Here is a 19549-nt window from a genome sequence, read left to right on the forward strand (position 1 = left end):
ATAATGAGGTACAATGGTTAAATCAACAATTATAGGAATGCATTACACTTGCCTAATCATAAAATTAATGTTAATCATAATTCACATATATTAAGCATACACCAAGTATAAGAGTATAATATCTCAATACTATATTCTCAATTATACACATAATCATAATTATCACATATTCCCGCATTTAACCAATTACGTATTCAAACATCACCCATTCTCAATTATCAACTAATACAAATATCGCTACAACACCAAGTGTACATAATCAATTACCAAACTCATACACATAGCATCACAACATCAATGCACATAATCAATTGTTCACTCGTACACTTATCACAACAACATAATGCACATAGTCAATTATCACATTCATGCACACATCATAACAACATAATGCACATAATCAACTATCACATAACTCTAATGTGACTCAATGAAACATGTGACTCAATGAAACATGTGACTCAATGAAACATGTGACTCAATGAAACATGTGACACCATGCATGTGGTACCAATGTGAAATTCTAAGTTTCACCGGCCTCCGATTCATATATCTAGAATCTAAGCCACACTTCCTATCCGGACAAGACCAAAGTCCACCAATTGTAAACATATAGTTTACGGCTTCCGATTCACTCTAGAATCCAAGCTCGCTTGTGTTTCAAAACAAATCCACCTGTGTTTCAAGGCACACTATGATATGAATGTATGTACAATGTCACAAATATATGCAATTAAGATCATCTCTACCATCTTAACTTTCCGCATATCACAATAATTCAACTATATGAATTATCCACCAATTGTACACAACATTCACAACACACACACATCATTCACATATAAGAGGCCAATTAATCAATTACGATTCACACAATCCAATTAACACTAGTAACCATACTATCTCATGTTAATTCTCATTTTTGTCAATTATACATGAACACACACTTTCAACATCAAGCAATTAATCATTAGAATTAATATTAACCAACTACTCACAGAGAATCAATATTAGCACAACATCATGGCATATACATATGTTATTCTTAACATAAATATTCAAACCAAAACACAATTACTGACGAATCCTCAAAATACCGTAATTTACCGACAAACCGAATAATTGATCCAACTTCAAGTATATTCTAATCAATTAAACTCATTGCAATTAATTCAACTATTAAGAAACTCACCCAATTAATAATTACACTACATTAGTTCCAATTTACTAATTCATTTTCTATTCCAAAACTAATATTTAATATAAAATAATATTTAAATCCACACTACTTCGGTCGGTTCGTAAATATCAAATTTTTAACAAAATAACACAACCATATTAATCTACTAATTAAACTTAGCTACCACGTAAATTTTCATCAAATTTCGAACAACTAATTATACCGCTTAATTCAACTATTTCGATCAAACGAGACTGTTTTGATTTAACTTCTATCCCATGGTTACTTCTATTTCACAATAACATCTCATATCCACTATACATGCATATACATATATATCATAGATACTAGTATGAGAACATAGAAAAGAAATCATGGCACACGTTTGGAACAGTAAAGGAACAATGACTACACCTAACTATGACATAGAAAAGAAAAAAAACAATTAGCAGGACACCATGAGTAGCTGAAACGAAAAACAATAACTTTTAACTGGGTGTCTCAATTCTATTATATATGTCTCTTCATGAATAGCCTACAACATGAACAACATAGAACACATATATGAAACACCATAAAAAAATTAACATAATAGTACACACATTGTATTCACATGAATTGAAAATGGTATGTAGCATTAAGTGGGATTTATTCATCTCCATAATCTTATTCTATTATATATAAACAATAGAGAACAATAGAACATATCATGAAACAACAACAAGAACAAGGCACAGAAAGCAGAAAGCGTAGAAACGAAACTGTCATTGGCTAAGGCACATAGAATTTCATCATATTTTTTTTAAATCCAATTTCTATTTCTAACACAAACACCTAATCATGTTAATCTACCCATTGACCCAATCATATTAACCCATAATAATAGGGATTCTCCCCCTTACCTCTTCAATTTCTTCAAACCTAGCTTTTGCTCTTCTCCTCTCTTAGCCTCCTTTCTCCCCTTTCTCTTCTCTTAAAAAAAATTCAGCAAAATGAAATGATATCTCCCACTCAAACCCTTACTATCTTATTTCCTCTTAATGGGCTTAAGGAAATAACATCCAATTACTTCTATTTCTAATAAATAGGCCCAATTAGATATAATCTTTAATAACTCAATTAACTCATTAAACCAAATAAACACAATTATACCCAAAATTAATTAATTAAATTAATTATTATATCACATAACAATTAAATAAATAATTAACACACAAAGTAACATAAAATAATATAATAAAATAAATACGGATAAAATCCTCTAATAACTCAATGTCTCATATTTCCGGTCTAATCTTAATTACTCGGAAAATTCTCAAAACGCTAACTATTAACTGATTAATATTTCTAATACTAAAAATATTAATTTTTTTTTATTAAATATCGATCCGCTATCCCGAGTTAATATCGAATAAATCGTCCCAAAATGCAAAAATTTCAATAAACATAACAAATGACTAATTTAAGCAAATAATTATTAAAAACACCAAATAATATAATTACTAATATAATTAATAAAAATATTAATAAAAATCGGGATGTTACACTATCCAGTCCTGCCCTCAACAAAGTCAAGCCTCGTTTTGGACATTTTCGAATATTCAACCCACTCCGAGTGGAGTTATCAATGAGACTCGTAGGCGATTCAAGTCCCCCCTGGTCTCAAGGATAACTCCCACACTTAGGTTTTAACACAATCATAAAAATGAACAGCAGTGCATATAATATATAATTAAACATTTTAAGGCAAACATGACAAATAAAACATTTAATGAAAACCAAAAAATAATAAATAAATAAACAAATAATTAAATATTTATTATAAAGATAAACCTTCCCCCAAACCCTAAAAATGGCAAATTTGCCAAACCCTAAAATGCGCCATAAACCTAAACCATTAGCCACAAACCTAAACCCTCTCAAGCCTTAGGAGCATAATAATTAACCTATAGTGTTTCCCCAGCAGAGTCGCCAGCTGTAGCAACCTGCCCTAAAAATGAAGGTTTAGAGTCGCCACCTATTCTGAAGGGTGAATAGGAAACCCTACGCAGTTTTAAAGATTCGGGATAAGTTATTATAATCAGGTTGAGGGAAGGTATTAGGCACCCTCAACTCTTTCCTAAAGGCTAACATTGCAAAGATAAGGGTTTATGGCAAGGTTTGTAAAAAAGGGTAACAGAAATCAATAATAGGGCTAATTATATTGACAGGATTAGAATTTAGAGGAAGGGGACTCGCCTTGTTGCCAAGTGCCTACGTACCTCCTTAGGGAGGATCAGAGTCTACGTAGTTCGGGAAGGGTTGTACGCCCTTAGAGTTGAAATTTGATTTGAGATGGTTTTTAGAGGCTTTTTGAATGGCCTATTGTAGTTATGATAATTCGTAGTTTGATATTGTGATTTTGAAAGGGTTTGAGAAATATTTTAAGGTTTGGGCGTACAACCCTGATTTAATTTTGTACTATTAACCGCAATGATCAATAGATTCGATCACCATAGTTAACAGATTAGTAAGTGTATCGTTACCAATTTTAATCAATTGATTTAATTATTACTAATAACGAATAAGAATATATTTTAGACATTTTAATGAAATTAGTTTGTATCGTTACTCCTCGTAATCGATTGATTCGATTAAAAAGAATAACGAATTAGAATAAGGAAAATAGAAAGATTTATCATCGCGACTAATAAGATAGTCGAAACCATTTAACCAAATAGAAATTAATTATGTTTTAATTGAATAATCATTTTAATTAAAATTATTATTGACCATAGCGATTAATTGATTTAATCGGAACGAACAATAAATTAGAATTTTTAATATAAATATCATATACTAATTTATTAAAAAAAACAATTATTATTATATTAATAAATATATTTAAAAGTATTTTAATTAAAACAAATAAATAATTAAAATTGTTAGTTTATTAGGGTTATGATTCAATACGGTTGTTATTAGGGTTCATGACATAGGTATCAATTCTAGGGCCTTTGGATTTGGCTGAGTGATGATTTAATGGTTGGATTTTGAAGTGTATGGTGGATCTATGTGGCAGGCGCAACATGGGATCAGAGAGAGTTTTCACTAAAAAAAAATATGCTGGAGGGGAGGCTCGAACCCATGACCTCCCCCTCACAAACGTATAGACTAACCACCAGACCAAACACACTTATTCGTTTAAGACGCGCGCCCTCAACAACATATACGAAGTCAAGAAACGCACATGGAAACGCGCGCGTAAATTTGAATGAGCCATTGGTAGAGTGCCAGCTCATCGTCTTCCCCAAGGGACCTGCAAAAAAAACTATAATATTTGCTACGACTTTGCTACCAACGCTCTTCGTAGCAGAATTGACCAACACCCTAAAAACCCCATACATGCAGATAAATTCTTCGCGAACGTACCCTTCGCTTCGTCCAAGTCCCCTAAGTTTAGTTATGCCCATAATTTCCCCTGATTTTACCTTAAACAGAAAACCCCCAAATTTATTTTATGAACCCTAACTTGTTCATCAATGGCGATCAGCCCCAATCTTGCCCAGAATTTCAATTAAAAGCACATACACGTTCGCAACACACAAGCAAACCATAATACGCAAACAAATTAACATGGAGATGCATAAATCATGGCCATCGATTCAAGTTTCAGAATAACTTACCTTGGCTAAATGGAGATCAATCTGGGGTTGTTGATGTCGTGCGAGTATCCAAACAGCTTCAGCAAACACCAATGGACGTGAAGCAATCCTCAGAATCCTTTGAAACGCCTTCAATATCCAAAATCGACCTTGAGTTTTTTTGAAGACTTTTTGCTCTTGAATATGCTTCTCTCTCCAGATTTTCGAACCCTTATTCCTATGCCTTGTGTCAGGTACTTATAGAGGGATGAAATTAGGTCAAACAAATAGCCCAAAACTCCCTTGAATCCTATCTTGCCATTTGAGAAAATTGATATTATTTTTTTGAATATAATCTTGCTATTTTTGTCCAATTTTGTGTTCACTCTTCCCAATCAATTAGTCACGAAAATATATTGTATTTTTGGCATAAATGCTGATTGAATGTGATCAATATGCACCTTTTAACAAAATATTTGATTTTTCTTTTAATTAAATCATTTAAAAATGAAATAAAAATCATATTAAATCAAATAATTAAGTTAAATTTCGTGGCATATGGTTTTGGGCATGCTAATGACTTGTGGACCAAGATTTAATCATAATATCATAGGCCCATTTGCAAAAATTTCCAATTTGAACCTTCTTATTTCACATTTTGCCTCCAAAAATTGCTCAACTTTGATCAAGCATATCTCACTCAATTTTTAAGCTATGAGGGAGTTCTAAGACTTTTTGGAAACCTCAAGAGGTCCTCTATATGCCACTTTGGAACATATTTTTCATTTGGAGCTTTTATCTTGATCATATCTTCTTTGACAAAAACTGCTTTTGAAGGATGCTTGAAAAGGACCTGTAATCTTTTGCATTGTACCTCTCAAATGAAGCATTTCTAGCCTTGGCTTGTGAGAGACAATGTTGTAGAGAGTCCAATTTCCTTCCAAATAGGCTTTGAGTGGGGAATTTTTGATGTTCCATGTGAAAGTTATGCCCAGTCAAAGTTGGGTTGACTTTCTCCTAAAGAAACCCTAATTTGAACCTTTTTGCACTTGTTCATTTCTGAGTTTCTATTAATGGAATCATGATCAATCTTTAATCAAATGATGGATATACTTTAATTCACTTGATGTTGACCCAAAGTTGAGAGCTTTAGATTGTGCTTTGACTATGGTTGACTTTTGGGTCAAACTAGTTGATTGTGGATCATCTGGACCATTGAGTGAGCAAAGCTTTGGAATTGAATCTTGAACTTTATTATGTAAGCACCTTAGAGCATAATGAACCATGGGGGAACTTCACTGGGTCTTCACTTATCCCATTACCTTAGGAGAGTACCCAAACCCTAGTTTCAAAGGAACCTTGTGTAAGAGAGCTCCTTAATGCATCCCTTGAGCATTGACTCATAGTGAGTGAAGTGTGGGAGGCAAATTTTGGGGTATGACAGCTCTCTATCAGAAAACCTCCACTAGAGATGGGTCTGGACTGGCTAGCACAATATAGGAACAAGACCTCCTCAGCAGTGACTAGGTGGTCACCATAGCTTCTCCCAAAGAAAGTGTGGCAAAGGATCATCTCAAAGTACCGGAAAGCTGGGTTATGGATCTTCCTCGACAGCTGGGCAGAAGGTGTTAGAACAAGATTTGTTCTGATCAATATTCTTAGTTTTGATGATAACAAGGATATGAATTTTGTGTGAGATAATGTGGTACTCTAATACATTGCAATTTCCCTTTCAGGAAATATATAAAGAGTATGCACAAATCAGCGCTCAGAAGCTTTGTCTCAGAAGGTTCAGCATGCAACATCAGAACATGGTCTGGCAAGACATCAGAAGATGGTCAAGGCAGAATCAGAACATGGGTCTATGGAAGCATCAGAAGAACTTGAGATCAGAAGCAGAAGCACTGAAGTTCTCATGGTATCACGCTCAGGAGCACTTCAAGGTCAGAAGACAAGAAGATGTTATGCACCAAGCTGTTTGACTCTGATGATATTCAAATATTTTATTCACAAACATCAGATCAGAAGAAAGTACAGGTGGCAGACTACGCTGACTGACAAAAGGAACGTTGGAAGCTATTAAAGGCAACGTCAGTAGACACAGCGTGAACAAGGCTCGAGGTAGTTGACAAAAGCGTGAAACATTAAATGCAATGCTGTACGGAATACGCAAAGCATTAAATGCACCCAACGGTCATCTTCTCAAACGCCTATAAATATGAAGTTCTGATGAGAAGCAAGGTTACCAATTCTGAACGAAATTATTCTGAAAGACTTGCTGAAACGCTGTTCAAATTAAAAGCTCAGAAACTTCATCTTCATCAAAGCTCACTACATTGCTGTTGTAATATATTAGTGAGATTAATCTTAAACGTTAAGAGAAATATCACTGTTGTGATTATAGCTTTTCAGAAGCATTTGTAATACTCTTAGAATTGATTACATTAATTTGTAAGTAACTAGAGTGATCAAGTGTTGATCAGGATACTCTAGGAAGTCTTAGCTTGTGTCTAAGCAGTTGTAATTAGAGTGATCACGTGGTGGTCAGGATACTCTAAGAAAGTCTTAGCTTGTGTCTAAGCATTTGTTCCTGGAGTGATCAGGTTGTGATCAGGATACTCTAGAAGACTTAGTCGCGGACTAAGTGGAAAACCATTGTAATCTGTTGCGATTAGTGGATTAAATCCTCAGGTGAGGTAAATCACTCCGTGGGGGTGGACTGGAGTAGTTTAGTTAACAACGAACCAGGATAAAAATAACTGTGCATATTGTTTTTATCGTTCAAGTTTTTAGACTACACTTATTCAAACCCCCCTTTCTAAGTGTTTTTCTATCCTTCAATTGGTATCAGAGCCTGGTTCTAAGGTGCAAGCACTTAACCGTGTTTAGAAAAGATTCAGGAAGAGAAAAACGCTTCAGTAAAAGATGGCTGGTGAATCTCAATCAAATCCAACTGCATCTACATCTGGCTCTGCTGAGCAATACCGTGGTAACAATGGTTATACTAGACCACCAATATTCGATGGTGAAAACTTTGAATATTGGAAAGATAAACTGGAAAGTTACTTTCTTGGTCTGGATGCTGATCTATGGGATCTTCTGTTGGATGGTTACAAACATCCTGTTAAAGCTACTGGTGTAAGGCTCACGAGAAGCAAAATGACTAATGATCAAAAGAAATATTTCAAAAATCATCACAAATGCAGGACTGTTTTGATGAATGCTATCTCTCATGCTGAGTATGAGAAGATATCTAACAGGGAAACGGCCCATGACATATATGAGTCCTTGAAAATGACTCATGAAGGAAATGCTCAAGTCAAGGAGACTAAAGCTCTTGCTCTAATCCAGAAATATGAAGCCTTCAAGATGGAGGATGATGAAGATATTGAGAAGATGTTCTCAAGATTTCAAACTCTAACTGCTGGATTGAGAGTTCTGGATAAAGGCTACACCAAGGCTGATCATGTAAAGAAGATTATCAGAAGCTTACCCAGAAGATAGGGTCCAATGGTAACAGCATTCAAGATTGCCAAGAATCTGAATGAAGTTTTTTTGGAAGAGCTTATTAGTGCCTTGAGAAGCCATGAAATTGAGCTGGACGCAAACGAGCCTCAGAAGAAAGGTAAGTCTATTGCATTAAAATCTAATATTAAAAAATGCACTAACGCTTTTCAGGCTAGAGAAGAAGATCCTGAAGAATCAGAATCTAAAGAAGAAGATGAACTGTCCATGATCTCCAGAAGGGTAAACCAACTCTGGAAGAGCAAGCAAAGGAAGTTCAGAGGCTTCAGAAGTTCAAAGAAATTTGAACGAGGAGAATCTTCTGGTGACAGAAGATCTGACAAGAAGAAGGCTGTCTGCTATGAGTGCAATGAGCCTGGACATTACAAGAATGAGTGTCCGAAACTTCAGAAGGAGAATCCCAAGAAGAAGTTTCATAAGAAGAAAGGTCTTATGGCAACATGGGATGATTCTGAATCAGAATCAGGATCAGACTCTGAAGGAGAGCAGGCAAACTTTGCGCTGATGGCGACAGAAGATGATGGATCAGAATCTACATTAGAATCAGATTCTGAAGAGGTATTTTCTGAACTATCTAGAGAAGAGTTAGTTTCCGGTCTAACAGAGCTTCTTGAATTAAAAGCTCATCTTAGTATCAAATACAAAAAGCTGAAAAAGCAATTTGAATTTGAAACTAAGAAGCTTGAGTTGGAAAATTCTGAATTAAAAGAAAAAGTTTTAAAATTATCCAATAATGTTGGATCTCCTTCTGATTCAGAAAAATCCACTCCCAGTCTGAATCATATTCTGAAAGAATATGATTTAAGTTTCAGGAAGTTCTTATCTAGAAGTATTGGCAGAAGTCAGCTAGCTTCTATGATATATGCTGTGTCTGGGAACAAGAGAGTTGGCATTGGTTATGAGGGTGAAATCCCATACAAGCTTGAATCTGTGGATGATATGAAAATATCATACAAGCCTCTGTATAACCAATTTAAATTTGGCCACTCCCATGATATTAAGCACACATCATATGCACAAATTTTTCACATAACACACACCAAGAAGCATGTGACACATCCTAAGAAATATCATGCTGACAAACCTAAAGAATATCATGTTGTTCCTCCTGCTAAATATTTTGCTAAACCCAAGTTCAATCAGAACTTGAGGAGAACTAACAAGAAAGGACCCAAGAAATTGTGGGTACCTAAGGAGAAGATAATTTCTGTTGCAGATATCCTTGGCGGCAAAGAGGACAGAAAGCAAAATGTCATGGTACCTGGACTCTGGGTGCTCGCGACACATGACGGGAAGAAGGTCTACATTCCAAGACCTGGTGCTTAAACCAGGTGGAGAAGTCAAGTTTGGAGGAGATCAGAAGGGCAAAATCATTGGCTCTGGAACCATAAGTCTTGGTATCTCTCCTTCCATAACTAATGTACTTCTTGTAGAAGAATTAACGCATAACTTATTGTCCATTAGTCAATTAAGTGACAATGGTTATGATATAATCTTCAATCAAAAGTCTTGCAAGGCTGTAAGTCAGAAGGATGGCTCAATCCTATTTACAGGCAAGAGGAAGAACAACATTTATAAGATTGATCTTTCTGATCTTGAGAAGCAGAAGGTGACTTGTCTTATGTCTGTTTCTGAAGAGCAATGGGTCTGGCACAGAAGATTAGGACATGCTAGTTTGAGAAAGATTTCTCAGATTAACAAACTAAATCTGGTCAGGGGACTCCCAAATCTGAAATACAAATCAGATGCTCTTTGTGAAGCATGTCAGAAGGGCAAGTTCTCCAGACCTGCATTCAAGTCTAAGAATGTTGTTTCTACCTCAAGGCCGTTAGAACTCTTGCACATTGATCTGTTTGGCCCAGTCAAAACAGCATCTGTCAGAAGGAAGAAATATGGATTAGTCATCGTTGATGATTATAGCCGCTGGACTTGGGTAAAGTTCTTGAAACACAAGGATGAGTCTCATTCAGTGTTCTTTGAATTCTGCACTCAGATTCAATCTGAGAAAGAGTGTAAAATCATAAAGGTCAGAAGTGATCATGGTGAAGAATATGAGAACAGATTCTTTGAGGAGTTCTTCAAAGAAAATGGTATTGCCCATGATTTCTCTTGCCCCAGAACTCCACAGCAAAATGGAGTTGTAAAGAGAAAGAATAGGACTCTACAAGAAATGGCCAGAACCATGATCAATGAAACCAATATGGCTAAGCATTTCTGGGCAGAAGCAATTAACACTACATGCTATATTCAGAATAGAATCTCTATCAGACCTATTCTAAATAAGACTCCTTATGAATTGTGGAAGAACAGAAAGCCCATCATTTCATATTTCCATCCTTTTGGATGTGTATGTTTTATTCTGAATACTAAAGATCATCTTGGTAAGTTTGATTCTAAAACACAAAAGTGTTTCCTTCTTGGATATTCTGAACGCTCTAAAGGCTACAGAGTATACAATACTGAAACATTGATTGTAGAAGAATCAATCAATATCAGGTTTGATGATAAGCTTGGTCTTGAAAAACCAAAGCAGTTTGAGAATTTTGCAGATTTTGATATTGATATATCAGAAGCAGCAGAACCGAGAAGCAAATCTCCAGAAGCTGTGTATATCAGAAGTAATGAATCAGAAGATCATTCAGATTTACATTAGCACACTTCAGAAGAAGTGATTCCAGAAGAGAAAGTTGATCAAATCAGAAGCAGTGATCAAAATCAGCAGGCGTAAAGACTATTCAAATTTTTACAGCGGTCATCTATTATCTGATGGTAAACACGTGTTTGTACGGTTTGTACAAAGCGTGCAGTTGAAAAGACGCCGACCTAGGTAACTGTATTAAATCATTTCATTTACCACGTTCTCTCACCTAACGTCTCTCATCATTTAATGAAATTGATTTCTTTTGATTCTGGAACTGTTCATTTTTTTTCAAATCCGTCTCTCTATATTCTTTTCAAATCGTATCATATATCCTTTTTCGCTCCTTGTCTCTCTTTCTTCTTGCATACTCTCTTTTGAACCCTAACCGAAAACCCAGTTTTTTTTCTTGTTCATCACATTTGTTTATTCTGCTTAAATGGCTGGCTCTTCTTCACAAAATGTTGATTCATCTACTCTTCTCCATATTCAAAATGAAGTAAATCAGGAACTCACTCCTGTTGTTGCATGCTCCATTCCAAAAGACAAACTTGAAGTTCTATGTGAACTTATGGTTGATTTTGATAATCTTGAAGAACATGAATTTCACCTCAAAGAAGATATCATTTTTCAAGGATGGACTTCGTTGTTTGCTGAGTTCTGTGGTCCTGTCTACCCAGATCTTGTCAAGGAATTCTGGATACATGCAGTGGTTGCTCCAAAAGCAATATTATCCTTCGTCCATGGAAAGTTTGTGGTTGTAACTGAAAACATCTTAAGAGTGATGTTTGATCTGAAAAACCCTGAAGGGGATTTTGAAATTGATCAAAGGGCAAATTGGGGAGATGTTTTGTCTACTCTCTATCCGGATGTTAATGAAACAAAAAGTGTCAAGGACTTGAGAGATCTCTTCAAAATCTGGACCAAGATTCTTCTTGGGTGTTTCTATCACAGGAAAGGGACACATGCCTGTGATTTCATCAATAATGAGCAGAGATACATTCTGTATTGCATTGCCACCAAGAAGAAGGTTGATGCCATTTACATTATCTTCAACCACATGTGGAAGGCTGTGAAGGAGTCCAGAAATGCCTTCAGAGAGAAAAATTGTACCACCGTTCCGTTTGGCAGAATTATCACCAATCTTCTGGTTCATTCCAAGATTGTTGAGCAACTGGAAACTGAAGGCACTATCAAGAACCTTGCTGTCACAACTGGGGCCTGTCTGAATGCCTTCACCTTAAAGAAGATGAAAGTGATTAAGGCTATCAGTAAGACTCCCCAACCTCTTGAGGGAACAAGAATCAGAAGAGCACCAGTTCTAGCTGAATTTGAAACTTTCTTCAACAGTGAGGTACCTGAAGTCAGAACTAGGTATCTGAAGTCTCAAGAAGAAAATAAAAGTCTCAAAGATCAAGAGAAGGGTGCTCCAATCATAGTAAATCGCAAGAAGGAGGAAAGGACTAAAAGAAAGTTTGATCATCCTTCTGAAGAGGTCATTGCAAAGGTTGCTAAGGCTGTGTCTGTTGATTTTGAGAAGAAAAGGAAGGAAGCTGAGAAAAAGAAGAAGAAGTCAATCAACAATGCTGAGATTGTTGAAGCTGTTGAGAAGAAGAAAACCAGAAAAAGGAAGATGATTCTTCAAGAGTCAGATGAAGAAAATGCTGCTCAAGAGGCTGTGAATCAACAAGAAAGTCTGGCAAATGTCAGAAGGAAAGAGATATCTAAAGGCAAAGCAAAGATTGTTGAAGAGCCTAAGAATAAGAAACAAAAGAGGACTGAGGCTGTGGTCGAAGCTTTTCAGAGAGCATCCAAAGGTATATGCATTTCTGAACCTGATTCTGCTCCTGCTGATTTTTCAGAAGTTACACCAATAGCGGTTGCCCCTACCCCTGAACCAGAAAAAGCCACATCAGAATCACCTGTATCTGTCCGTGTTCTTACACTTCCATCTTCTCCCACAACCAAACCAAATTCTCCTCCTCTTTCACCAATTCCAGATGCCTCCATCCCTTCTCCTTCACCCTCAACTAACTTTGTTTCTGACCAAGCTGCTGTTGATCATGTTCTAGATATACCACCAATTCAAACTCTCTTTCCACCACACACAAATATCTCCATCTCTCAACCTCCTCCCCATGCCACCTTTGAACCTATTCCTTCTACCTCTCTAAATAACCATAGTGACTCTATTCTTCCAACCTCTGCATCACATGAACAACTGCTCCGTGATTGCAACTACACTCCCAAGCCTCGTCCTGAAGCTGAAGTGGTAGTGTTAGATTCGGATACTGAAGCAGAATCTTCTTATAGGTTGAATAGAGAACCTCAACCGTACTTCATCCCCAACCCTGCCTTTTCAAAAACCCAATTAAAATCCCACCCCATCTACCCTATTGGTGAATTTTTTGAAAAAGTAAAGAGGAATCTCAGAAGTATCTTTGATACTATCAGAATTGCTGAAAGTTCTGGCTTGAATGATGTTGCTATGCGGAACTTCTGGAGGATCTTACGCAGAGAATCAGATGCTCTGTTTTTAGAACTTCAGGAAGCCTGTATAGAAGCTGCCCCACGGCCTCGTGGAATTCTGAGAAGCTATGAAGACTTCTGGTTTGTTCGTCTCAGAGGAAGACATCTTTTGGAAGAGAAGCCCTTTTTGGATGAATTGGAACAAGCAAGGCTGGCTGCTGCATTAGAAGCTAATCCATGCAGGGATATTGTTATCTGGATTCCTGATTATCTTGTTCTTCTTGGAGATTTCAAGACCCTCTTTGACTTTCTGAGGGAAAACCCTTCTGAGAAAGACCCAAGCTTGGTCATTCCAGAAGTTGTTGACCCACCAGAAGTTGAAGGTCCTTCTGCTCCCAGGAATCTTGCTGCCATTCTTTAGGCACTTGAGAATGGAGATTCGGAAATTCCTGCTGCAGAATATGGAGATACTTCTATGCAAGAAGCAGATGTTGAAGATCATGTTGATGAAACCATTCCTGTTGAGGAAAATCCTGTAAATGATCTGACTATGGAAGCCGCGGATCAGAATGCCATCCCTGTGGATAGAAGCTGTGAAGCTTCTTCTGATGAACCTTCCCGTCTTGCAAGGACTTTGGAAGTTCTTCAGAAGAACCAGGAAGAGCAAAGCTCAGTCAATGCTGAGTTTAGAGCTTTCATAGAGAAGCAGAATGAGCACAACAATGGGGTTCAAGAGATGCTGGCCAAGATCTTGTCAAGGCTAGGGTCGTCTTAGATTGAGTCTGTGTTGTTTTGTTTTTGCTTTTGCTGCATCTGTTTTGTGCATCTTGTCTTCCTTCTCTGTTTGTACTTCTGAATCTTTTATGTTTTTGATGATATGAAAAAAAAGGGGGAGAAATATGTGATAAATGATTTGATTTAATCAGTTGCTTTACTAACAGAACTTGCAAAGTTCTATGTTTTTAAGTTGTGTTGTTGCAGGAATCAAAGATTCAAGATCAACATAAGAAGCAACAAAATGAATCAAGCTCTTGGATTCTTGAAGCAAGCTGAGTGCTAGGAAGCTTCAGAATCAGAAGCAAGAAGGAAGAATGATCAGAAATAGCTCTTGGATTCTTGAAGCAAGCTGAGTGCTATGAAGCTTCAGAATCAGAAGCAAGAAGGAAGAATGATCAGAAATTCTGATAATAGAATATGATCCAAATCATTGTCTATTTGCTCTGATACATTGTCTATTGGATCTGATATATTCTATATGGCTTATATGGCTCTGATACATATTTTGTGTTCTGATACACATTTTATGTTCTAACTCATTCATGCTGACTTTTATCGTTTAGTTTTGTTCTGCAACATTTCAGGATGTAGAGATGCTCTGATGATGCTCTGGTACATTCAACAATGTTCTGATACAATCTAGCATGAAGTGATGTAAGAAGAAATTCAAAGCTCTGAAGCTATCCGAGGGAAGCAGGAATCAGAAGCTGTGAATGTTCTGAAGATCAAAGAAATTCAAGTTCTGAAGCTGTCCTAAGTGGAAGCAGGAATCAGAAGCTGTGAATGTTCTAAAGATCAAAGAAATTCAAGTTCTGAAGCTGTCCTAAATGGAAGCAGGAATCAGAAGCTGTGAGTGTTCTAGGGATCTAAAGAAATTCAAGTTCTGAAGTTGTCCAATGGAAGCAGAAGTCAGAAGCTATGAATTATCAGAAGACAGAAGCTTATGTGATCGTCTCTACCGAAATAATCAGGGAAGTCTTTTATTATTAAAGTTCTTCGAGTATTTATTTCAGGGGGGGATTATTCATCTCAGGGGGAGATTGTTAATCTCAGGGGGAGACATATTCACATGCTTATGCTATAGCTGTGTAATTTGTCTTTAGCCGTCTGCTCTTTCTGATCGCAAATTCATATCATTTATATATGTTTTTGTCATCATCAAAAACGGGGAGATTGTTAGAACAAGATTTATTCTGATCAATATTCTTAGTTTTGATGATAACAAGGATATGAATTTTGTGTGAGATAATGTGGTACTCTAATACATTGCAATTTCCCTTTCAGGAAATATATAAAGAGTATGCACAAATCAGCGCTCAGAAGCTTTGTCTCAGAAGGTTCAGCATGCAACATCAGAACATGGTCTGGCAAGACATCAGAAGATGGTCAAGGCAGAATCACAACATGGGTCTATGGAAGCATTAGAAGAACTTGAGATCAGAAGCAGAAGCACTGAAGTTCTCATGGTATCACACTCAGGAGCACTTCAAGGTCAGAAGACAAGAAGATGCTATGCACCAAGCTGTTTGACTCTGATGATATTCAAATATTTTATACACAAACATCAGATCAGAAGAAAGTACAGGTGGCAGACTACGCTGACTGACAAAAGGAACGTTGGAAGCTATTAAAGGCAACGTCAGTAGACACAGCGTGAACAAGGCTCGAGGTAGTTGACAAAAGCGTGAAACATTAAATGCAATGCTGTACGGAATACGCAAAGCATTAAATGCACCCAACGGTCATCTTCTCAAACGTTTATAAATATGAAGTTCTGATGAGAAGCAAGGTTACCAATTCTGAACAAAATTATTCTGAAAGACTTGCTGAAACGCTGTTCAAATTAAAAGCTCAGAAACTTCATCTTCATCAAAGCTCACTACATTACTGTTGTAATATATTAGTGAGATTAAGCTTAAACGTTAAGAGAAATATCACTGTTGTGATTATAGCTTTTCAGAAGCATTTGTAATACTCTTAGAATTGATTACATTAATTTGTAAGTAACTAGAGTGATCAAGTGTTGATCAGGATACTCTAAGAAGTCTTAGCTTGTGTCTAAGCAGTTGTAATTAGAGTGATCACGTGGTGGTTAGGATACTCTAAGAAAGTCTTAGCTTGTGTCTAAGCATTTGTTCCTAGAGTGATCAGGTTGTGATCAGGATACTCTAGAAGACTTAGTCGCGGACTAAGTGGAAAACCATTGTAATCTGTTGCGATTAGTGGATTAAATCCTCAGGTGAGGTAAATCACTCCGTGGGGGTGGACTGGAGTAGTTTAGTTAACAACGAACCAGGATAAAAATAACTGTGCATATTGTTTTTATCGTTCAAGTTTTTAGACTACACTTATTCAACCCCCCCCCCCCTTCTAAGTGTTTTTCTATCCTTCAGTAGGGTTAAGGCTAGCTCCATCAGTAATATCCTGCCAAAACTTGTCAATATCCCTGCTCAGAAAGTAATTCAGTGGCATCTCAGTAATGGCAGTCGGTCCAGTTTGGAAACCAAGTAGATCCCCAAACTCCTTGATGGTTAGGGTGTACTCGGTGCCAAACATCTAGAAGTTAATCCATCCTCGGTCATCTCCTTCACCCACCCATGGGTTATAGTCTAAGGAGATGAGGAACACTAAAGTAAGGTTCTTGTAGGTCTTGTGGACATCGTCATCATAATCATTCTAGCCAAGTTGGTTGCACAGATACCTGATACTTGGCTCAATCCCGAGTGCTCCCATGTAGCTCTGATCGGGGTACCTAGTGGGTACCATAGGTCTAGCAGCTAAAGTAGCAAATCAGGCTCTCTGCGTCTCATCTCTAAAAATCACAACCATACCGTCGAGGTAATTCATCCTAAAAATCAGAAAACACGAGGAGTTAGTTCAGATAATATATATATATATATATATATATATATATATATATATATATATATATATATATATATATATATCTGTGTGTGTGTGTGTGTGTGTGTGTACTAAAAATAAAATAAAAGTGAAAATAAACCATGGGTTGCCTCCCACGCAGCGCTCGTTTAACGTCATTAGCTTGACGGTTAGATCTTACTTCATGTAGGTATCGGAGGGTCTATCAGAATATGACTAGAGTAACCAACGGGAAGATCGCCCCCTTTGTACAGCTTTGTCCATTTACCACAAACGGTGCACATGAATCGTTCTTAATTTCTACTGCTCCTGACCGTAGAACTTTCGAAACATCAAATGGACCTGTCCATCGTGAGCGAAGCTTACCAGGGAAGAGACGTAGTATTGAATTGAATAGGAGGACTGGGTCGCCAATGTTGAAATCTTTCTTTATGATCTTCTTGTCATGCCATATCTTGGTTCTTTCCTGGTAAATGATGGCATTCTCATACGCATTTAAGTGTAGTTCTTCCAACTTATGAATATCTAGAATACGTTTCTCTCCGGCTTTCAAGTAATCTAAGTTCAAGGTTTTAATTGCCCAATAGGCCTTATGTTCAAATTCAAAAGGTAAATGACATGAATTTCCGTAGACCAATTGATATGGGGTTGTTCCAATAGGGGTTTTATAGGCCGTTTGGTAGGCCCATAGAGCATCTCTAAGTTTTGCAGACCAATCTTTTATAGACAACGATACAATTTTCTCTAAGATCTTCTTAATCTCCCTATTCGACACTTCCACTTGGCCACTGGTTTGCGGGTGATATGGTGTTGCTACTCTATGTTTGACTCCGTACTTACTTAGAAGTTTGTCAAATATCTTAGATATAAAGTGTGATCCTCCATCACTTATGACTAACCTCGGAGTTCCAAACCTAGGGAAAATGATATTCTTGAACAGTTTGACAACTACCTTGGTATCATTTGTGGGCGATGCAACAGCTTCGATCCACTTTGAGACATAGTCAACGGCTACTAGGATGTACTTGTGACCCATTGAGGAAGGGAAAGGTCCCATGAAATCAATACCCCAAACATCGAATAATTCTACTTCTTGGATGTTACTCAAAGGCATTTCGTCACGTCTTGAGATGTTCCCAGTGCGTTGGCATCGGTCACATTTTGAAATGTAAGTATGGACATTGCGCCAAACTGTAGGCCAATAAAGACCAGCTTGGAAGATCTTGGCGCATGTCTTAGACGTGCTTGCATGTCCACCATAAGGTGCAGCATGGCAATGTTCAATGACGTTGCCTACTTCCTCTTCTGGCACACATCGTCCGAAGATATTATCTATTCCTCTTTTAAATAGGAGGGGTTCATCCCAAAATAAGTGTTTAACATCGCTGAAAAACTTCTTCTTCTGTTGGTAACTTAGGTCAGGGGGTATGATATCAGCGGCCAGATAGTTTACAATATCTGCATACCATGGCGCGCTACTCAAAGTTGAGATCTCCTCAAAGGTTTCTTTTCCAGGGGTATGTAGGGTGTCCTTCTCAACAGTGTTCATCCCAGCTACTAGTCTTTCGTAGGTGGAGTGATCATCTACAGTATCAGTTCAGGTTTAAGATGTTCTAACCTAGAGAGGTGGTCAGCTACTAAGTTCTCTGTTCCCTTTTTATCTTTAATATCAACGTTAAATTCTTGGAGTAGGAGAACCCATCTGAGCAATCTAGGCTTAGCATCTTTCTTACTTAACAGGTATCGGATTGCAACGTGGTCAGTGTATACTATTATCTTGGCTCCTACTAAATAGGACCGGAACTTATCGATAGCAAACACAACGGCTAGCAATTCCATTTCTGTGGTTGTATAATTAAGCTGGGCAGCGTCTAGGGTTCTACTAGCATAGTAGATGACATGCAGTTTCTTATCTTTTCTTTGCCCTAATACGGCTCCTACAGCAAAATCGCTTGCATCACACATGATTTCAAAGGGTTGCGTCCAATCAGGGGGTTTTATGATGGGCGCTGAAATCAGTGCTTGCTTTAAAACTTCAAAGGCCTCAAGACATTTTTGATCAAATTCAAACTCGACATCTTTCATCAACAGGTTTGTTAAAGGTTTAGTTATTCCAGAAAAATTCTTGATGAAGCGTCGGTAGAATCCAGCGTGACCTAGAAAACTCCTTACCTCCCTAACGGTCTTAGGTGGGTTTAGGTCTTCTATAACTTCTATCTTGGCCTTGTCAACTTCTATGCCTCTCTCGGAGATGATGTGTCCTAAAACTATCCCTTCGTTCACCATGAAATGACACTTCTCCCAATTCAGCACAAGGTTTACTTCCACACATCTTTCTAAGATTTTCTCTAAATTCGATAAGCAGTGGTTAAAGTCAAATCCACACACCGAAAAATCGTCCATAAATACCTCCATAATTCCATCGAGATAGTCTGCAAAAATCGACGTCATACA

The sequence above is a fragment of the Vicia villosa genome, unplaced genomic scaffold, assembly GCF_029867415.1.
Source record: "Vicia villosa cultivar HV-30 ecotype Madison, WI unplaced genomic scaffold, Vvil1.0 ctg.003208F_1_1, whole genome shotgun sequence".
Classification (NCBI taxonomy): Eukaryota; Viridiplantae; Streptophyta; class Magnoliopsida; order Fabales; family Fabaceae; genus Vicia; species Vicia villosa.